The 18,171-nt window shown below is 44.6% G+C and overlaps 35 non-coding genes and 2 pseudogenes across 35 annotated transcripts; all 37 read right to left on the bottom strand.

Annotated features, from left to right (window-relative positions):
- Positions 1-299: 299 nt before the first annotated feature.
- Positions 300-418, bottom strand: LOC134112281 (5S ribosomal RNA). Its single transcript, XR_009945618.1, has one exon. It is a non-coding gene; the product is annotated as a 5S ribosomal RNA (ribosomal RNA).
- Positions 419-757: 339 nt separating this feature from the next.
- Positions 758-876, bottom strand: LOC134112280 (5S ribosomal RNA). The gene has a single exon (XR_009945617.1). It is a non-coding gene; the product is annotated as a 5S ribosomal RNA (ribosomal RNA).
- A 397-nt stretch (positions 877-1,273) lies between these two features.
- LOC134112279 (5S ribosomal RNA) lies at positions 1,274-1,392 on the bottom strand. Its single transcript, XR_009945616.1, has one exon. It is a non-coding gene; the product is annotated as a 5S ribosomal RNA (ribosomal RNA).
- A 396-nt stretch (positions 1,393-1,788) lies between these two features.
- LOC134112278 (5S ribosomal RNA) lies at positions 1,789-1,907 on the bottom strand. Its single transcript, XR_009945615.1, has one exon. It is a non-coding gene; the product is annotated as a 5S ribosomal RNA (ribosomal RNA).
- A 339-nt stretch (positions 1,908-2,246) lies between these two features.
- On the bottom strand, positions 2,247-2,365 carry LOC134112277 (5S ribosomal RNA). The gene has a single exon (XR_009945614.1). It is a non-coding gene; the product is annotated as a 5S ribosomal RNA (ribosomal RNA).
- Positions 2,366-2,704: 339 nt separating this feature from the next.
- LOC134112504 (5S ribosomal RNA) lies at positions 2,705-2,823 on the bottom strand (annotated as a pseudogene).
- A 396-nt stretch (positions 2,824-3,219) lies between these two features.
- LOC134112276 (5S ribosomal RNA) lies at positions 3,220-3,338 on the bottom strand. The gene has a single exon (XR_009945613.1). It is a non-coding gene; the product is annotated as a 5S ribosomal RNA (ribosomal RNA).
- A 339-nt stretch (positions 3,339-3,677) lies between these two features.
- LOC134112275 (5S ribosomal RNA) lies at positions 3,678-3,796 on the bottom strand. Its single transcript, XR_009945612.1, has one exon. It is a non-coding gene; the product is annotated as a 5S ribosomal RNA (ribosomal RNA).
- Positions 3,797-4,193: 397 nt separating this feature from the next.
- On the bottom strand, positions 4,194-4,312 carry LOC134112274 (5S ribosomal RNA). Its single transcript, XR_009945611.1, has one exon. It is a non-coding gene; the product is annotated as a 5S ribosomal RNA (ribosomal RNA).
- A 339-nt stretch (positions 4,313-4,651) lies between these two features.
- LOC134112449 (5S ribosomal RNA) lies at positions 4,652-4,770 on the bottom strand. The gene has a single exon (XR_009945785.1). It is a non-coding gene; the product is annotated as a 5S ribosomal RNA (ribosomal RNA).
- Positions 4,771-5,166: 396 nt separating this feature from the next.
- Positions 5,167-5,285, bottom strand: LOC134112462 (5S ribosomal RNA). The gene has a single exon (XR_009945798.1). It is a non-coding gene; the product is annotated as a 5S ribosomal RNA (ribosomal RNA).
- Positions 5,286-5,624: 339 nt separating this feature from the next.
- LOC134112273 (5S ribosomal RNA) lies at positions 5,625-5,743 on the bottom strand. The gene has a single exon (XR_009945610.1). It is a non-coding gene; the product is annotated as a 5S ribosomal RNA (ribosomal RNA).
- A 396-nt stretch (positions 5,744-6,139) lies between these two features.
- LOC134112272 (5S ribosomal RNA) lies at positions 6,140-6,258 on the bottom strand. The gene has a single exon (XR_009945609.1). It is a non-coding gene; the product is annotated as a 5S ribosomal RNA (ribosomal RNA).
- Positions 6,259-6,597: 339 nt separating this feature from the next.
- On the bottom strand, positions 6,598-6,716 carry LOC134112270 (5S ribosomal RNA). The gene has a single exon (XR_009945607.1). It is a non-coding gene; the product is annotated as a 5S ribosomal RNA (ribosomal RNA).
- Positions 6,717-7,113: 397 nt separating this feature from the next.
- Positions 7,114-7,232, bottom strand: LOC134112269 (5S ribosomal RNA). Its single transcript, XR_009945606.1, has one exon. It is a non-coding gene; the product is annotated as a 5S ribosomal RNA (ribosomal RNA).
- Positions 7,233-7,571: 339 nt separating this feature from the next.
- LOC134112448 (5S ribosomal RNA) lies at positions 7,572-7,690 on the bottom strand. Its single transcript, XR_009945784.1, has one exon. It is a non-coding gene; the product is annotated as a 5S ribosomal RNA (ribosomal RNA).
- A 396-nt stretch (positions 7,691-8,086) lies between these two features.
- Positions 8,087-8,205, bottom strand: LOC134112460 (5S ribosomal RNA). The gene has a single exon (XR_009945796.1). It is a non-coding gene; the product is annotated as a 5S ribosomal RNA (ribosomal RNA).
- Positions 8,206-8,544: 339 nt separating this feature from the next.
- Positions 8,545-8,663, bottom strand: LOC134112268 (5S ribosomal RNA). The gene has a single exon (XR_009945605.1). It is a non-coding gene; the product is annotated as a 5S ribosomal RNA (ribosomal RNA).
- A 396-nt stretch (positions 8,664-9,059) lies between these two features.
- Positions 9,060-9,178, bottom strand: LOC134112267 (5S ribosomal RNA). Its single transcript, XR_009945604.1, has one exon. It is a non-coding gene; the product is annotated as a 5S ribosomal RNA (ribosomal RNA).
- A 396-nt stretch (positions 9,179-9,574) lies between these two features.
- LOC134112266 (5S ribosomal RNA) lies at positions 9,575-9,693 on the bottom strand. The gene has a single exon (XR_009945603.1). It is a non-coding gene; the product is annotated as a 5S ribosomal RNA (ribosomal RNA).
- A 396-nt stretch (positions 9,694-10,089) lies between these two features.
- On the bottom strand, positions 10,090-10,208 carry LOC134112265 (5S ribosomal RNA). Its single transcript, XR_009945602.1, has one exon. It is a non-coding gene; the product is annotated as a 5S ribosomal RNA (ribosomal RNA).
- Positions 10,209-10,547: 339 nt separating this feature from the next.
- LOC134112463 (5S ribosomal RNA) lies at positions 10,548-10,666 on the bottom strand. Its single transcript, XR_009945799.1, has one exon. It is a non-coding gene; the product is annotated as a 5S ribosomal RNA (ribosomal RNA).
- Positions 10,667-11,062: 396 nt separating this feature from the next.
- Positions 11,063-11,181, bottom strand: LOC134112447 (5S ribosomal RNA). Its single transcript, XR_009945783.1, has one exon. It is a non-coding gene; the product is annotated as a 5S ribosomal RNA (ribosomal RNA).
- A 339-nt stretch (positions 11,182-11,520) lies between these two features.
- On the bottom strand, positions 11,521-11,639 carry LOC134112264 (5S ribosomal RNA). The gene has a single exon (XR_009945601.1). It is a non-coding gene; the product is annotated as a 5S ribosomal RNA (ribosomal RNA).
- A 339-nt stretch (positions 11,640-11,978) lies between these two features.
- On the bottom strand, positions 11,979-12,097 carry LOC134112263 (5S ribosomal RNA). Its single transcript, XR_009945600.1, has one exon. It is a non-coding gene; the product is annotated as a 5S ribosomal RNA (ribosomal RNA).
- A 339-nt stretch (positions 12,098-12,436) lies between these two features.
- Positions 12,437-12,555, bottom strand: LOC134112262 (5S ribosomal RNA). The gene has a single exon (XR_009945599.1). It is a non-coding gene; the product is annotated as a 5S ribosomal RNA (ribosomal RNA).
- A 397-nt stretch (positions 12,556-12,952) lies between these two features.
- On the bottom strand, positions 12,953-13,071 carry LOC134112261 (5S ribosomal RNA). Its single transcript, XR_009945598.1, has one exon. It is a non-coding gene; the product is annotated as a 5S ribosomal RNA (ribosomal RNA).
- A 396-nt stretch (positions 13,072-13,467) lies between these two features.
- LOC134112446 (5S ribosomal RNA) lies at positions 13,468-13,586 on the bottom strand. Its single transcript, XR_009945782.1, has one exon. It is a non-coding gene; the product is annotated as a 5S ribosomal RNA (ribosomal RNA).
- Positions 13,587-13,925: 339 nt separating this feature from the next.
- LOC134112259 (5S ribosomal RNA) lies at positions 13,926-14,044 on the bottom strand. The gene has a single exon (XR_009945596.1). It is a non-coding gene; the product is annotated as a 5S ribosomal RNA (ribosomal RNA).
- Positions 14,045-14,383: 339 nt separating this feature from the next.
- LOC134112258 (5S ribosomal RNA) lies at positions 14,384-14,502 on the bottom strand. The gene has a single exon (XR_009945595.1). It is a non-coding gene; the product is annotated as a 5S ribosomal RNA (ribosomal RNA).
- A 339-nt stretch (positions 14,503-14,841) lies between these two features.
- LOC134112256 (5S ribosomal RNA) lies at positions 14,842-14,960 on the bottom strand. The gene has a single exon (XR_009945594.1). It is a non-coding gene; the product is annotated as a 5S ribosomal RNA (ribosomal RNA).
- Positions 14,961-15,357: 397 nt separating this feature from the next.
- LOC134112255 (5S ribosomal RNA) lies at positions 15,358-15,476 on the bottom strand. The gene has a single exon (XR_009945593.1). It is a non-coding gene; the product is annotated as a 5S ribosomal RNA (ribosomal RNA).
- A 396-nt stretch (positions 15,477-15,872) lies between these two features.
- LOC134112254 (5S ribosomal RNA) lies at positions 15,873-15,991 on the bottom strand. The gene has a single exon (XR_009945592.1). It is a non-coding gene; the product is annotated as a 5S ribosomal RNA (ribosomal RNA).
- A 339-nt stretch (positions 15,992-16,330) lies between these two features.
- LOC134112253 (5S ribosomal RNA) lies at positions 16,331-16,449 on the bottom strand. Its single transcript, XR_009945591.1, has one exon. It is a non-coding gene; the product is annotated as a 5S ribosomal RNA (ribosomal RNA).
- Positions 16,450-16,788: 339 nt separating this feature from the next.
- LOC134112503 (5S ribosomal RNA) lies at positions 16,789-16,907 on the bottom strand (annotated as a pseudogene).
- Positions 16,908-17,303: 396 nt separating this feature from the next.
- LOC134112252 (5S ribosomal RNA) lies at positions 17,304-17,422 on the bottom strand. The gene has a single exon (XR_009945590.1). It is a non-coding gene; the product is annotated as a 5S ribosomal RNA (ribosomal RNA).
- A 339-nt stretch (positions 17,423-17,761) lies between these two features.
- Positions 17,762-17,880, bottom strand: LOC134112251 (5S ribosomal RNA). The gene has a single exon (XR_009945589.1). It is a non-coding gene; the product is annotated as a 5S ribosomal RNA (ribosomal RNA).
- Between the last annotated feature and the right edge of the window lie 291 nt (positions 17,881-18,171).

Raw genomic sequence — 18,171 nt, 5'->3', positions numbered from 1 at the left:
AAATTATGTCACGCCTGCCGTTGGCATCTTTGTGTGGGTTAAATAAGGGTATGCAAAGAAGGCTGTGACATCCTATGCCGAAAATTGGATGGACTAGAGAAGACCCGCCCAGGAGTCCCAGCCAATCGGTGGATGGCCATTGCAGTCCCCGCCACCTCAAATGGCCTGACGATGGTATGGACGTAAGCCACCTTTCATCTTCTTCCTATTGCATCTCTTCTACAATGTGAAATACTTTTTACAATTGTGTAGGTGTACAATCTGCGGCGCTGGGCGGCTTTCGGAGAGAGAAGTGAAAAAGCTTACGGCACCTGGGATTCCCAGGCGGTCTTCCATCCAGGTACTAACCAGGCCCTGCTCTGCTTAGCTTCCGAGATCAGACGAGATCGGGCGGAACCAGAGAGGTATGGCCGTAAGCTGCTTTTTATCTTTTTCCTAATCCTTTATAATGCGTCAAAAAATTATGTCACGCCTGCCGTTGGCATCTTTGTGTGGGTTAAATAAGGGTATGCAAAGAAGGCTGTGATATCCTATGCCGAAAATTGGATGGACTAGAGAAGACCCGCCCAGGAGTCCCAGCCAATCGGTGGATGGCCATTGCAGTCCCCGCCACCTCAAATGGCCTGACGATGGTATGGACGTAAGCCACCTTTCATCTTCTTCCTATTGCATCTCTTCTACAATGTGAAATACTTTTTACAATTGTGTAGGTGTACAATCTGCGGCGCTGGGCGGCTTTCGGAGAGAGAAGTGAAAAAGCTTACGGCACCTGGGATTCCCAGGCGGTCTTCCATCCAGGTACTAACCAGGCCCTGCTCTGCTTAGCTTCCGAGATCAGACGAGATCGGGCGGAACCAGAGAGGTATGGCCGTAAGCTGCTTTAATATCTTTTTCCTAATCCTTTAGAACGTGTCAAAGATAATCAGAAAAGTTTCTTTTTCTAAAATTGAAGCAGTTCTTAGGATTGGCAAGAGAGGTTCCTAAAACCTGAAGGTAACTTTACTTTTCTTCACTGGCAATTCTAACATGTTGGGTTAGCACCTGTATTTCAACGGCTAAATTACAAACAAAAGTAGGCCAATTGTTAAATGTTGATCAACACTAATTTAGCAACCATGAAACGGAATCAATTTTGATGATATTGTCTAAGTTCCTTATATATCCAACGTTAAAACAACACTAAACATGCATCTCTTCGACAATGTGATATACTTTTTGTAATTTGTAGGTGTACAATCTGCGGCGCTCGGCGGCTTTCAGAGAGAAGTGAAAAAGCTTACGGCACCTGGGATTCCCAGGCGGTCTTCCATCCAGGTACTAACCAGGCCCTGCTCTGCTTAGCTTCCGAGATCAGACGAGATCGGGCGGAACCAGAGAGGTATGGCCGTAAGCTGCTTTTTATCTTTTTCCTAATCCTTTAGAACGTGTCAAAGATAATCAGAAAAGTTTCTTTTTCTAAAATTGAAGCAGTTCTTAGGATTGGCAAGAGAGGTTCCTAAAACCTGAAGGTAACTTTACTTTTCTTCACTGGCAATTCTAACATGTTGGGTTAGCACCTGTATTTCAACGGCTAAATTACAAACAAAAGTATGCCAATTGTTAAATGTTGATCAACACTAATTTAGCAACCATGAAACGGAATCAATTTTGATGATATTGTCTAAGTTCCTTATATATCCAACGTTAAAACAACACTAAACATGCATCTCTTCGACAATGTGATGTACTTTTTGTAATTTGTAGGTGTACAATCTGCGGCGCTCGGCAGCTTTCAGAGAGAAGTGAAAAAGCTTACGGCACCTGGGATTCCCAGGCGGTCTTCCATCCAGGTACTAACCAGGCCCTGCTCTGCTTAGCTTCCGAGATCAGACGAGATCGGGCGGAACCAGAGAGGTATGGCCGTAAGCTGCTTTTTATCTTTTTCCTAATCCTTTATAATGCGTCAAAAAATTATGTCACGCCTGCCGTTGGCATCTTTGTGTGGGTTAAATAAGGGTATGCAAAGAAGGCTGTGACATCCTATGCCGAAAATTGGATGGACTAGAGAAGACCCGCCCAGGAGTCCCAGCCAATCGGTGGATGGCCATTGCAGTCCCCGCCACCTCAAATGGCCTGACGATGGTATGGACGTAAGCCACCTTTCATCTTCTTCCTATTGCATCTCTTCTACAATGTGAAATACTTTTTACAATTGTGTAGGTGTACAATCTGCGGCGCTGGGCGGCTTTCGGAGAGAGAAGTGAAAAAGCTTACGGCACCTGGGATTCCCAGGCGGTCTTCCATCCAGGTACTAACCAGGCCCTGCTCTGCTTAGCTTCCGAGATCAGACGAGATCGGGCGGAACCAGAGAGGTATGGCCGTAAGCTGCTTTTTATCTTTTTCCTAATCCTTTATAATGCGTCAAAAAATTATGTCACGCCTGCCGTTGGCATCTTTGTGTGGGTTAAATAAGGGTATGCAAAGAAGGCTGTGACATCCTATGCCGAAAATTGGATGGACTAGAGAAGACCCGCCCAGGAGTCCCAGCCAATCGGTGGATGGCCATTGCAGTCCCCGCCACCTCAAATGGCCTGACGATGGTATGGACATAAGCCACCTTTCATCTTCTTCCTATTGCATCTCTTCTACAATGTGAAATACTTTTTACAATTGTGTGGGTGTACAATCTGCGGCGCTGGGCGGCTTTCGGAGAGAGAAGTGAAAAAGCTTACGGCACCTGGGATTCCCAGGCGGTCTTCCATCCAGGTACTAACCAGGCCCTGCTCTGTTTAGCTTCCGAGATCAGACGAAATCGGGCGGAACTAGAGAGGTATGGCCGTACGCTGCTTTTTATCTTTTTCCTAATCCTTTAAAACGTGTCAAAGATAATCAGAAGAGTTTCTTTTTCTAAAATTGAAGCAGTTCTTAGGATTGGCAAGAGAGGTTCCTAAAACCTGAAGGTAACTTTACTTTTCTTCACTGGCAATTCTAACATGTTGGGTTAGCACCTGTATTTCAACGGCTAAATTACAAACAAAAGTATGCCAATTGTTAAATGTTGATCAACACTAATTTAGCAACCATGAAACGGAATCAATTTTGATGATATTGTCTAAGTTCCTTATATATCCAACGTTAAAACAACACTAAACATGCATCTCTTCGACAATGTGATATACTTTTTGTAATTTGTAGGTGTACAATCTGCGGCGCTCGGCGGCTTTCAGAGAGAAGTGAAAAAGCTTACGGCACCTGGGATTCCCAGGCGGTCTTCCATCCAGGTACTAACCAGGCCCTGCTCTGCTTAGCTTCCGAGATCAGACGAGATCGGGCGGAACCAGAGAGGTATGGCCGTAAGCTGCTTTTTATCTTTTTCCTAATCCTTTATAATGCGTCAAAAAATTATGTCACGCCTGCCGTTGGCATCTTTGTGTGGGTTAAATAAGGGTATGCAAAGAAGGCTGTGACATCCTATGCCGAAAATTGGATGGACTAGAGAAGACCCGCCCAGGAGTCCCAGCCAATCGGTGGATGGCCATTGCAGTCCCCGCCACCTCAAATGGCCTGACGATGGTATGGACGTAAGCCACCTTTCATCTTCTTCCTATTGCATCTCTTCTACAATGTGAAATACTTTTTACAATTGTGTAGGTGTACAATCTGCGGCGCTGGGCGGCTTTCGGAGAGAGAAGTGAAAAAGCTTACGGCACCTGGGATTCCCAGGCGGTCTTCCATCCAGGTACTAACCAGGCCCTGCTCTGCTTAGCTTCCGAGATCAGACGAGATCGGGCGGAACCAGAGAGGTATGGCCGTAAGCTGCTTTAATATCTTTTTCCTAATCCTTTAGAACGTGTCAAAGATAATCAGAAAAGTTTCTTTTTCTAAAATTGAAGCAGTTCTTAGGATTGGCAAGAGAGGTTCCTAAAACCTGAAGGTAACTTTACTTTTCTTCACTGGCAATTCTAACATGTTGGGTTAGCACCTGTATTTCAACGGCTAAATTACAAACAAAAGTAGGCCAATTGTTAAATGTTGATCAACACTAATTTAGCAACCATGAAACGGAATCAATTTTGATGATATTGTCTAAGTTCCTTATATATCCAACGTTAAAACAACACTAAACATGCATCTCTTCGACAATGTGATATACTTTTTGTAATTTGTAGGTGTACAATCTGCGGCGCTCGGCGGCTTTCAGAGAGAAGTGAAAAAGCTTACGGCACCTGGGATTCCCAGGCGGTCTTCCATCCAGGTACTAACCAGGCCCTGCTCTGCTTAGCTTCCGAGATCAGACGAGATCGGGCGGAACCAGAGAGGTATGGCCGTAAGCTGCTTTTTATCTTTTTCCTAATCCTTTATAATGCGTCAAAAAATTATGTCACGCCTGCCGTTGGCATCTTTGTGTGGGTTAAATAAGGGTATGCAAAGAAGGCTGTGACATCCTATGCCGAAAATTGGATGGACTAGAGAAGACCCGCCCAGGAGTCCCAGCCAATCGGTGGATGGCCATTGCAGTCCCCGCCACCTCAAATGGCCTGACGATGGTATGGACGTAAGCCACCTTTCATCTTCTTCCTATTGCATCTCTTCTACAATGTGAAATACTTTTTACAATTGTGTAGGTGTACAATCTGCGGCGCTGGGCGGCTTTCGGAGAGAGAAGTGAAAAAGCTTACGGCACCTGGGATTCCCAGGCGGTCTTCCATCCAGGTACTAACCAGGCCCTGCTCTGCTTAGCTTCTGAGATCAGACGAGATCGGGCGGAACCAGAGAGGTATGGCCGTAAGCTGCTTTTTATCTTTTTCCTAATCCTTTAGAACGTGTCAAAGATAATCAGAAGAGTTTCTTTTTCTAAAATTGAAGCAGTTCTTAGGATTGGCAAGAGAGGTTCCTAAAACCTGAAGGTAACTTTACTTTTCTTCACTGGCAATTCTAACATGTTGGGTTAGCACCTGTATTTCAACGGCTAAATTACAAACAAAAGTATGCCAATTGTTAAATGTTGATCAACACTAATTTAGCAACCATGAAACGGAATCAATTTTGATGATATTGTCTAAGTTCCTTATATATCCAACGTTAAAACAACACTAAACATGCATCTCTTCGACAATGTGATATACTTTTTGTAATTTGTAGGTGTACAATCTGCGGCGCTCGGCGGCTTTCAGAGAGAAGTGAAAAAGCTTACGGCACCTGGGATTCCCAGGCGGTCTTCCATCCAGGTACTAACCAGGCCCTGCTCTGCTTAGCTTCCGAGATCAGACGAGATCGGGCGGAACCAGAGACGTATGGCCGTAAGCTGCTTTTTATCTTTTTCCTAATCCTTTATAATGCGTCAAAAAATTATGTCACGCCTGCCGTTGGCATCTTTGTGTGGGTTAAATAAGGGTATGCAAAGAAGGCTGTGACATCCTATGCCGAAAATTGGATGGACTAGAGAAGACCCGCCCAGGAGTCCCAGCCAATCGGTGGATGGCCATTGCAGTCCCCGCCACCTCAAATGGCCTGACGATGGTATGGACGTAAGCCACCTTTCATCTTCTTCCTATTGCATCTCTTCTACAATGTGAAATACTTTTTACAATTGTGTAGGTGTACAATCTGCGGCGCTGGGCGGCTTTCGGAGAGAGAAGTGAAAAAGCTTACGGCACCTGGGATTCCCAGGCGGTCTTCCATCCAGGTACTAACCAGGCCCTGCTCTGCTTAGCTTCCGAGATCAGACGAGATCGGGCGGAACCAGAGAGGTATGGCCGTAAGCTGCTTTTGATCTTTTTCCTAATCCTTTAGAACGTGTCAAAGATAATCAGAAAAGTTTCTTTTTCTAAAATTGAAGCAGTTCTTAGGATTGGCAAGAGAGGTTCCTAAAACCTGAAGGTAACTTTACTTTTCTTCACTGGCAATTCTAACATGTTGGGTTAGCACCTGTATTTCAACGGCTAAATTACAAACAAAAGTAGGCCAATTGTTAAATGTTGATCAACACTAATTTAGCAACCATGAAACGGAATCAATTTTGATGATATTGTCTAAGTTCCTTATATATCCAACGTTAAAACAACACTAAACATGCATCTCTTCGACAATGTGATATACTTTTTGTAATTTGTAGGTGTACAATCTGCGGCGCTCGGCGGCTTTCAGAGAGAAGTGAAAAAGCTTACGGCACCTGGGATTCCCAGGCGGTCTTCCATCCAGGTACTAACCAGGCCCTGCTCTGCTTAGCTTCCGAGATCAGACGAGATCGGGCGGAACCAGAGAGGTATGGCCGTAAGCTGCTTTTTATCTTTTTCCTAATCCTTTATAATGCGTCAAAAAATTATGTCACGCCTGCCGTTGGCATCTTTGTGTGGGTTAAATAAGGGTATGCAAAGAAGGCTGTGACATCCTATGCCGAAAATTGGATGGACTAGAGAAGACCCGCCCAGGAGTCCCAGCCAATCGGTGGATGGCCATTGCAGTCCCCGCCACCTCAAATGGCCTGACGATGGTATGGACGTAAGCCACCTTTCATCTTCTTCCTATTGCATCTCTTCTACAATGTGAAATACTTTTTACAATTGTGTAGGTGTACAATCTGCGGCGCTGGGCGGCTTTCGGAGAGAGAAGTGAAAAAGCTTACGGCACCTGGGATTCCCAGGCGGTCTTCCATCCAGGTACTAACCAGGCCCTGCTCTGCTTAGCTTCCGAGATCAGACGAGATCGGGCGGAACCAGAGAGGTATGGCCGTAAGCTGCTTTAATATCTTTTTCCTAATCCTTTAGAACGTGTCAAAGATAATCAGAAAAGTTTCTTTTTCTAAAATTGAAGCAGTTCTTAGGATTGGCAAGAGAGGTTCCTAAAACCTGAAGGTAACTTTACTTTTCTTCACTGGCAATTCTAACATGTTGGGTTAGCACCTGTATTTCAACGGCTAAATTACAAACAAAAGTAGGCCAATTGTTAAATGTTGATCAACACTAATTTAGCAACCATGAAACGGAATCAATTTTGATGATATTGTCTAAGTTCCTTATATATCCAACGTTAAAACAACACTAAACATGCATCTCTTCGACAATGTGATATACTTTTTGTAATTTGTAGGTGTACAATCTGCGGCGCTCGGCGGCTTTCAGAGAGAAGTGAAAAAGCTTACGGCACCTGGGATTCCCAGGCGGTCTTCCATCCAGGTACTAACCAGGCCCTGCTCTGCTTAGCTTCCGAGATCAGACGAGATCGGGCGGAACCAGAGAGGTATGGCCGTAAGCTGCTTTTAATCTTTTTCCTAATCCTTTATAATGCGTCAAAAAATTATGTCACGCCTGCCGTTGGCATCTTTGTGTGGGTTAAATAAGGGTATGCAAAGCAGGCTGTGACATCCTATGCCGAAAATTGGATGGACTAGAGAAGACCCGCCCAGGAGTCCCAGCCAATCGGTGGATGGCCATTGCAGTCCCCGCCACCTCAAATGGCCTGACGATGGTATGGACGTAAGCCACCTTTCATCTTCTTCCTATTGCATCTCTTCTACAATGTGAAATACTTTTTACAATTGTGTAGGTGTACAATCTGCGGCGCTGGGCGGCTTTCGGAGAGAGAAGTGAAAAAGCTTACGGCACCTGGGATTCCCAGGCGGTCTTCCATCCAGGTACTAACCAGGCCCTGCTCTGCTTAGCTTCTGAGATCAGACGAGATCGGGCGGAACCAGAGAGGTATGGCCGTAAGCTGCTTTTTATCTTTTTCCTAATCCTTTAGAACGTGTCAAAGATAATCAGAAGAGTTTCTTTTTCTAAAATTGAAGCAGTTCTTAGGATTGGCAAGAGAGGTTCCTAAAACCTGAAGGTAACTTTACTTTTCTTCACTGGCAATTCTAACATGTTGGGTTAGCACCTGTATTTCAACGGCTAAATTACAAACAAAAGTATGCCAATTGTTAAATGTTGATCAACACTAATTTAGCAACCATGAAACGGAATCAATTTTGATGATATTGTCTAAGTTCCTTATATATCCAACGTTAAAACAACACTAAACATGCATCTCTTCGACAATGTGATATACTTTTTGTAATTTGTAGGTGTACAATCTGCGGCGCTCGGCGGCTTTCAGAGAGAAGTGAAAAAGCTTACGGCACCTGGGATTCCCAGGCGGTCTTCCATCCAGGTACTAACCAGGCCCTGCTCTGCTTAGCTTCCGAGATCAGACGAGATCGGGCGGAACCAGAGACGTATGGCCGTAAGCTGCTTTTTATCTTTTTCCTAATCCTTTATAATGCGTCAAAAAATTATGTCACGCCTGCCGTTGGCATCTTTGTGTGGGTTAAATAAGGGTATGCAAAGAAGGCTGTGACATCCTATGCCGAAAATTGGATGGACTAGAGAAGACCCGCCCAGGAGTCCCAGCCAATCGGTGGATGGCCATTGCAGTCCCCGCCACCTCAAATGGCCTGACGATGGTATGGACGTAAGCCACCTTTCATCTTCTTCCTATTGCATCTCTTCTACAATGTGAAATACTTTTTACAATTGTGTAGGTGTACAATCTGCGGCGCTGGGCGGCTTTCGGAGAGAGAAGTGAAAAAGCTTACGGCACCTGGGATTCCCAGGCGGTCTTCCATCCAGGTACTAACCAGGCCCTGCTCTGCTTAGCTTCCGAGATCAGACGAGATCGGGCGGAACCAGAGAGGTATGGCCGTAAGCTGCTTTTGATCTTTTTCCTAATCCTTTAGAACGTGTCAAAGATAATCAGAAAAGTTTCTTTTTCTAAAATTGAAGCAGTTCTTAGGATTGGCAAGAGAGGTTCCTAAAACCTGAAGGTAACTTTACTTTTCTTCACTGGCAATTCTAACATGTTGGGTTAGCACCTGTATTTCAACGGCTAAATTACAAACAAAAGTAGGCCAATTGTTAAATGTTGATCAACACTAATTTAGCAACCATGAAACGGAATCAATTTTGATGATATTGTCTAAGTTCCTTATATATCCAACGTTAAAACAACACTAAACATGCATCTCTTCGACAATGTGATATACTTTTTGTAATTTGTAGGTGTACAATCTGCGGCGCTTGGCGGCTTTCAGAGAGAAGTGAAAAAGCTTACGGCACCTGGGATTCCCAGGCGGTCTTCCATCCAGGTACTAACCAGGCCCTGCTCTGCTTAGCTTCCGAGATCAGACGAGATCGGGCGGAACCAGAGAGGTATGGCCGTAAGCTGCTTTTTATCTTTTTCCTAATCCTTTAGAACGTGTCAAAGATAATCAGAAAAGTTTCTTTTTCTAAAATTGAAGCAGTTCTTAGGATTGGCAAGAGAGGTTCCTAAAACCTGAAGGTAACTTTACTTTTCTTCACTGGCAATTCTAATATGTTGGGTTAGCACCTGTATTTCAACGGCTAAATTACAAACAAAAGTATGCCAATTGTTAAATGTTGATCAACACTAATTTAGCAACCATGAAACGGAATCAATTTTGATGATATTGTCTAAGTTCCTTATATATCCAACGTTAAAACAACACTAAACATGCATCTCTTCGACAATGTGATGTACTTTTTGTAATTTGTAGGTGTACAATCTGCGGCGCTCGGCAGCTTTCAGAGAGAAGTGAAAAAGCTTACGGCACCTGGGATTCCCAGGCGGTCTTCCATCCAGGTACTAACCAGGCCCTGCTCTGCTTAGCTTCCGAGATCAGACGAGATCGGGCGGAACCAGAGAGGTATGGCCGTAAGCTGCTTTTGATCTTTTTCCTAATCCTTTAAAACGTGTCAAAGATAATCAGAAGAGTTTCTTTTTCTAAAATTGAAGCAGTTCTTAGGATTGGCAAGAGAGGTTCCTAAAACCTGAAGGTAACTTTACTTTTCTTCACTGGCAATTCTAACATGTTGGGTTAGCACCTGTATTTCAACGGCTAAATTACAAACAAAAGTAGGCCAATTGTTAAATGTTGATCAACACTAATTTAGCAACCATGAAACGGAATCAATTTTGATGATATTGTCTAAGTTCCTTATATATCCAACGTTAAAACAACACTAAACATGCATCTCTTCGACAATGTGATATACTTTTTGTAATTTGTAGGTGTACAATCTGCGGCGCTCGGCGGCTTTCAGAGAGAAGTGAAAAAGCTTACGGCACCTGGGATTCCCAGGCGGTCTTCCATCCAGGTACTAACCAGGCCCTGCTCTGCTTAGCTTCCGAGATCAGACGAGATCGGGCGGAACCAGAGAGGTATGGCCGTAAGCTGCTTTTTATCTTTTTCCTAATCCTTTATAATGCGTCAAAAAATTATGTCACGCCTGCCGTTGGCATCTTTGTGTGGGTTAAATAAGGGTATGCAAAGAAGGCTGTGACATCCTATGCCGAAAATTGGATGGACTAGAGAAGACCCGCCCAGGAGTCCCAGCCAATCGGTGGATGGCCATTGCAGTCCCCGCCACCTCAAATGGCCTGACGATGGTATGGACGTAAGCCACCTTTCATCTTCTTCCTATTGCATCTCTTCTACAATGTGAAATACTTTTTACAATTGTGTAGGTGTACAATCTGCGGCGCTGGGCGGCTTTCGGAGAGAGAAGTGAAAAAGCTTACGGCACCTGGGATTCCCAGGCGGTCTTCCATCCAGGTACTAACCAGTCCCTGCTCTGCTTAGCTTCCGAGATCAGACGAGATCGGGCGGAACCAGAGAGGTATGGCCGTAAGCTGCTTTTTATCTTTTTCCTAATCCTTTAGAACGTGTCAAAGATAATCAGAAAAGTTTCTTTTTCTAAAATTGAAGCAGTTCTTAGGATTGGCAAGAGAGGTTCCTAAAACCTGAAGGTAACTTTACTTTTCTTCACTGGCAATTCTAACATGTTGGGTTAGCACCTGTATTTCAACGGCTAAATTACAAACAAAAGTAGGCCAATTGTTAAATGTTGATCAACACTAATTTAGCAACCATGAAACGGAATCAATTTTGATGATATTGTCTAAGTTCCTTATATATCCAACGTTAAAACAACACTAAACATGCATCTCTTCGACAATGTGATATACTTTTTGTAATTTGTAGGTGTACAATCTGCGGCGCTCGGCGGCTTTCAGAGAGAAGTGAAAAAGCTTACGGCACCTGGGATTCCCAGGCGGTCTTCCATCCAGGTACTAACCAGGCCCTGCTCTGCTTAGCTTCTGAGATCAGACGAGATCGGGCGGAACCAGAGAGGTATGGCCGTAAGCTGCTTTTTATCTTTTTCCTAATCCTTTATAATGCGTCAAAAAATTATGTCACGCCTGCCGTTGGCATCTTTGTGTGGGTTAAATAAGGGTATGCAAAGAAGGCTGTGACATCCTATGCCGAAAATTGGATGGACTAGAGAAGACCCGCCCAGGAGTCCCAGCCAATCGGTGGATGGCCATTGCAGTCCCCGCCACCTCAAATGGCCTGACGATGGTATGGACGTAAGCCACCTTTCATCTTCTTCCTATTGCATCTCTTCTACAATGTGAAATACTTTTTACAATTGTGTAGGTGTACAATCTGCGGCGCTGGGCGGCTTTCGGAGAGAGAAGTGAAAAAGCTTACGGCACCTGGGATTCCCAGGCGGTCTTCCATCCAGGTACTAACCAGGCCCTGCTCTGCTTAGCTTCCGAGATCAGACGAGATCGGGCGGAACCAGAGAGGTATGGCCGTAAGCTGCTTTTTATCTTTTTCCTAATCCTTTATAATGCGTCAAAAAATTATGTCACGCCTGCCGTTGGCATCTTTGTGTGGGTTAAATAAGGGTATGCAAAGAAGGCTGTGACATCCTATGCCGAAAATTGGATGGACTAGAGAAGACCCGCCCAGGAGTCCCAGCCAATCGGTGGATGGCCATTGCAGTCCCCGCCACCTCAAATGGCCTGACGATGGTATGGACGTAAGCCACCTTTCATCTTCTTCCTATTGCATCTCTTCTACAATGTGAAATACTTTTTACAATTGTGTAGGTGTACAATCTGCGGCGCTGGGCGGCTTTCGGAGAGAGAAGTGAAAAAGCTTACGGCACCTGGGATTCCCAGGCGGTCTTCCATCCAGGTACTAACCAGGCCCTGCTCTGCTTAGCTTCCGAGATCAGACGAGATCGGGCGGAACCAGAGAGGTATGGCCGTAAGCTGCTTTTTATCTTTTTCCTAATCCTTTATAATGCGTCAAAAAATTATGTCACGCCTGCCGTTGGCATCTTTGTGTGGGTTAAATAAGGGTATGCAAAGAAGGCTGTGATATCCTATGCCGAAAATTGGATGGACTAGAGAAGACCCGCCCAGGAGTCCCAGCCAATCGGTGGATGGCCATTGCAGTCCCCGCCACCTCAAATGGCCTGACGATGGTATGGACGTAAGCCACCTTTCATCTTCTTCCTATTGCATCTCTTCTACAATGTGAAATACTTTTTACAATTGTGTAGGTGTACAATCTGCGGCGCTGGGCGGCTTTCGGAGAGAGAAGTGAAAAAGCTTACGGCACCTGGGATTCCCAGGCGGTCTTCCATCCAGGTACTAACCAGGCCCTGCTCTGCTTAGCTTCCGAGATCAGACGAGATCGGGCGGAACCAGAGAGGTATGGCCGTAAGCTGCTTTAATATCTTTTTCCTAATCCTTTAGAACGTGTCAAAGATAATCAGAAAAGTTTCTTTTTCTAAAATTGAAGCAGTTCTTAGGATTGGCAAGAGAGGTTCCTAAAACCTGAAGGTAACTTTACTTTTCTTCACTGGCAATTCTAACATGTTGGGTTAGCACCTGTATTTCAACGGCTAAATTACAAACAAAAGTAGGCCAATTGTTAAATGTTGATCAACACTAATTTAGCAACCATGAAACGGAATCAATTTTGATGATATTGTCTAAGTTCCTTATATATCCAACGTTAAAACAACACTAAACATGCATCTCTTCGACAATGTGATATACTTTTTGTAATTTGTAGGTGTACAATCTGCGGCGCTCGGCGGCTTTCAGAGAGAAGTGAAAAAGCTTACGGCACCTGGGATTCCCAGGCGGTCTTCCATCCAGGTACTAACCAGGCCCTGCTCTGCTTAGCTTCCGAGATCAGACGAGATCGGGCGGAACCAGAGAGGTATGGCCGTAAGCTGCTTTTTATCTTTTTCCTAATCCTTTAGAACGTGTCAAAGATAATCAGAAAAGTTTCTTTTTCTAAAATTGAAGCAGTTCTTAGGATTGGCAAGAGAGGTTCCTAAAACCTGAAGGTAACTTTACTTTTCTTCACTGGCAATTCTAACATGTTGGGTTAGCACCTGTATTTCAACGGCTAAATTACAAACAAAAGTAGGCCAATTGTTAAATGTTGATCAACACTAATTTAGCAACCATGAAACGGAATCAATTTTGATGATATTGTCTAAGTTCCTTATATATCCAACGTTAAAACAACACTAAACATGCATCTCTTCGACAATGTGATATACTTTTTGTAATTTGTAGGTGTACAATCTGCGGCGCTCGGCGGCTTTCAGAGAGAAGTGAAAAAGCTTACGGCACCTGGGATTCCCAGGCGGTCTTCCATCCAGGTACTAACCAGGCCCTGCTCTGCTTAGCTTCTGAGATCAGACGAGATCGGGCGGAACCAGAGAGGTATGGCCGTAAGCTGCTTTTTATCTTTTTCCTAATCCTTTATAATGCGTCAAAAAATTATGTCACGCCTGCCGTTGGCATCTTTGTGTGGGTTAAATAAGGGTATGCAAAGAAGGCTGTGACATCCTATGCCGAAAATTGGATGGACTAGAGAAGACCCGCCCAGGAGTCCCAGCCAATCGGTGGATGGCCATTGCAGTCCCCGCCACCTCAAATGGCCTGACGATGGTATGGACGTAAGCCACCTTTCATCTTCTTCCTATTGCATCTCTTCTACAATGTGAAATACTTTTTACAATTGTGTAGGTGTACAATCTGCGGCGCTGGGCGGCTTTCGGAGAGAGAAGTGAAAAAGCTTACGGCACCTGGGATTCCCAGGCGGTCTTCCATCCAGGTACTAACCAGGCCCTGCTCTGCTTAGCTTCCGAGATCAGACGAGATCGGGCGGAACCAGAGAGGTATGGCCGTAAGCTGCTTTTTATCTTTTTCCTAATCCTTTATAATGCGTCAAAAAATTATGTCACGCCTGCCGTTGGCATCTTTGTGTGGGTTAAATAAGGGTATGCAAAGAAGGCTGTGACATCCTATGCCGAAAATTGGATGGACTAGAGAAGACCCGCCCAGGAGTCCCAGCCAATCGGTGGATGGCCATTGCAGTCCCCGCCACCTCAAATGGCCTGACGATGGTATGGACGTAAGCCACCTTTCATCTTCTTCCTATTGCATCTCTTCTACAATGTGAAATACTTTTTACAATTGTGTAGGTGTACAATCTGCGGCGCTGGGCGGCTTTCGGAGAGAGAAGTGAAAAAGCTTACGGCACCTGGGATTCCCAGGCGGTCTTCCATCCAGGTACTAACCAGGCCCTGCTCTGCTTAGCTTCCGAGATCAGACGAGATCGGGCGGAACCAGAGAGGTATGGCCGTAAGCTGCTTTTTATCTTTTTCCTAATCCTTTATAATGCGTCAAAAAATTATGTCACGCCTGCCGTTGGCATCTTTGTGTGGGTTAAATAAGGGTATGCAAAGAAGGCTGTGATATCCTATGCCGAAAATTGGATGGACTAGAGAAGACCCGCCCAGGAGTCCCAGCCAATCGGTGGATGGCCATTGCAGTCCCCGCCACCTCAAATGGCCTGACGATGGTATGGACGTAAGCCACCTTTCATCTTCTTCCTATTGCATCTCTTCTACAATGTGAAATACTTTTTACAATTGTGTAGGTGTACAATCTGCGGCGCTGGGCGGCTTTCGGAGAGAGAAGTGAAAAAGCTTACGGCACCTGGGATTCCCAGGCGGTCTTCCATCCAGGTACTAACCAGGCCCTGCTCTGCTTAGCTTCCGAGATCAGACGAGATCGGGCGGAACCAGAGAGGTATGGCCGTAAGCTGCTTTAATATCTTTTTCCTAATCCTTTAGAACGTGTCAAAGATAATCAGAAAAGTTTCTTTTTCTAAAATTGAAGCAGTTCTTAGGATTGGCAAGAGAGGTTCCTAAAACCTGAAGGTAACTTTACTTTTCTTCACTGGCAATTCTAACATGTTGGGTTAGCACCTGTATTTCAACGGCTAAATTACAAACAAAAGTAGGCCAATTGTTAAATGTTGATCAACACTAATTTAGCAACCATGAAACGGAATCAATTTTGATGATATTGTCTAAGTTCCTTATATATCCAACGTTAAAACAACACTAAACATGCATCTCTTCGACAATGTGATATACTTTTTGTAATTTGTAGGTGTACAATCTGCGGCGCTCGGCGGCTTTCAGAGAGAAGTGAAAAAGCTTACGGCACCTGGGATTCCCAGGCGGTCTTCCATCCAGGTACTAACCAGGCCCTGCTCTGCTTAGCTTCCGAGATCAGACGAGATCGGGCGGAACCAGAGAGGTATGGCCGTAAGCTGCTTTTTATCTTTTTCCTAATCCTTTAGAACGTGTCAAAGATAATCAGAAAAGTTTCTTTTTCTAAAATTGAAGCAGTTCTTAGGATTGGCAAGAGAGGTTCCTAAAACCTGAAGGTAACTTTACTTTTCTTCACTGGCAATTCTAACATGTTGGGTTAGCACCTGTATTTCAACGGCTAAATTACAAACAAAAGTATGCCAATTGTTAAATGTTGATCAACACTAATTTAGCAACCATGAAACGGAATCAATTTTGATGATATTGTCTAAGTTCCTTATATATCCAACGTTAAAACAACACTAAACATGCATCTCTTCGACAATGTGATGTACTTTTTGTAATTTGTAGGTGTACAATCTGCGGCGCTCGGCAGCTTTCAGAGAGAAGTGAAAAAGCTTACGGCACCTGGGATTCCCAGGCGGTCTTCCATCCAGGTACTAACCAGGCCCTGCTCTGCTTAGCTTCCGAGATCAGACGAGATCGGGCGGAACCAGAGAGGTATGGCCGTAAGCTGCTTTTTATCTTTTTCCTAATCCTTTATAATGCGTCAAAAAATTATGTCACGCCTGCCGTTGGCATCTTTGTGTGGGTTAAATAAGGGTATGCAAAGAAGGCTGTGACATCCTATGCCGAAAATTGGATGGACTAGAGAAGACCCGCCCAGGAGTCCCAGCCAATCGGTGGATGGCCATTGCAGTCCCCGCCACCTCAAATGGCCTGACGATGGTATGGACGTAAGCCACCTTTCATCTTCTTCCTATTGCATCTCTTCTACAATGTGAAATACTTTTTACAATTGTGTAGGTGTACAATCTGCGGCGCTGGGCGGCTTTCGGAGAGAGAAGTGAAAAAGCTTACGGCACCTGGGATTCCCAGGCGGTCTTCCATCCAGGTACTAACCAGGCCCTGCTCTGCTTAGCTTCCGAGATCAGACGAGATCGGGCGGAACCAGAGAGGTATGGCCGTAAGCTGCTTTTTATCTTTTTCCTAATCCTTTATAATGCGTCAAAAAATTATGTCACGCCTGCCGTTGGCATCTTTGTGTGGGTTAAATAAGGGTATGCAAAGAAGGCTGTGACATCCTATGCCGAAAATTGGATGGACTAGAGAAGACCCGCCCAGGAGTCCCAGCCAATCGGTGGATGGCCATTGCAGTCCCCGCCACCTCAAATGGCCTGACGATGGTATGGACATAAGCCACCTTTCATCTTCTTCCTATTGCATCTCTTCTACAATGTGAAATACTTTTTACAATTGTGTGGGTGTACAATCTGCGGCGCTGGGCGGCTTTCGGAGAGAGAAGTGAAAAAGCTTACGGCACCTGGGATTCCCAGGCGGTCTTCCATCCAGGTACTAACCAGGCCCTGCTCTGTTTAGCTTCCGAGATCAGACGAAATCGGGCGGAACTAGAGAGGTATGGCCGTACGCTGCTTTTTATCTTTTTCCTAATCCTTTAAAACGTGTCAAAGATAATCAGAAGAGTTTCTTTTTCTAAAATTGAAGCAGTTCTTAGGATTGGCAAGAGAGGTTCCTAAAACCTGAAGGTAACTTTACTTTTCTTCACTGGCAATTCTAACATGTTGGGTTAGCACCTGTATTTCAACGGCTAAATTACAAACAAAAGTATGCCAATTGTTAAATGTTGATCAACACTAATTTAGCAACCATGAAACGGAATCAATTTTGATGATATTGTCTAAGTTCCTTATATATCCAACGTTAAAACAACACTAAACATGCATCTCTTCGACAATGTGATATACTTTTTGTAATTTGTAGGTGTACAATCTGCGGCGCTCGGCGGCTTTCAGAGAGAAGTGAAAAAGCTTACGGCACCTGGGATTCCCAGGCGGTCTTCCATCCAGGTACTAACCAGGCCCTGCTCTGCTTAGCTTCCGAGATCAGACGAGATCGGGCGGAACCAGAGAGGTATGGCCGTAAGCTGCTTTTTATCTTTTTCCTAATCCTTTATAATGCGTCAAAAAATTATGTCACGCCTGCCGTTGGCATCTTTGTGTGGGTTAAATAAGGGTATGCAAAGAAGGCTGTGACATCCTATGCCGAAAATTGGATGGACTAGAGAAGACCCGCCCAGGAGTCCCAGCCAATCGGTGGATGGCCATTGCAGTCCCCGCCACCTCAAATGGCCTGACGATGGTATGGACGTAAGCCACCTTTCATCTTCTTCCTATTGCATCTCTTCTACAATGTGAAATACTTTTTACAATTGTGTAGGTGTACAATCTGCGGCGCTGGGCGGCTTTCGGAGAGAGAAGTGAAAAAGCTTACGGCACCTGGGATTCCCAGGCGGTCTTCCATCCAGGTACTAACCAGGCCCTGCTCTGCTTAGCTTCCGAGATCAGACGAGATCGGGCGGAACCAGAGAGGTATGGCCGTAAGCTGCTTTAATATCTTTTTCCTAATCCTTTAGAACGTGTCAAAGATAATCAGAAAAGTTTCTTTTTCTAAAATTGAAGCAGTTCTTAGGATTGGCAAGAGAGGTTCCTAAAACCTGAAGGTAACTTTACTTTTCTTCACTGGCAATTCTAACATGTTGGGTTAGCACCTGTATTTCAACGGCTAAATTACAAACAAAAGTAGGCCAATTGTTAAATGTTGATCAACACTAATTTAGCAACCATGAAACGGAATCAATTTTGATGATATTGTCTAAGTTCCTTATATATCCAAC

The sequence above is a fragment of the Pungitius pungitius genome, unplaced genomic scaffold, assembly GCF_949316345.1.
Source record: "Pungitius pungitius unplaced genomic scaffold, fPunPun2.1 scaffold_46, whole genome shotgun sequence".
In the NCBI taxonomy this organism is placed as follows: Eukaryota; Metazoa; Chordata; class Actinopteri; order Perciformes; family Gasterosteidae; genus Pungitius; species Pungitius pungitius.
This window is presented reverse-complemented; position numbering and strand designations above follow the sequence as displayed.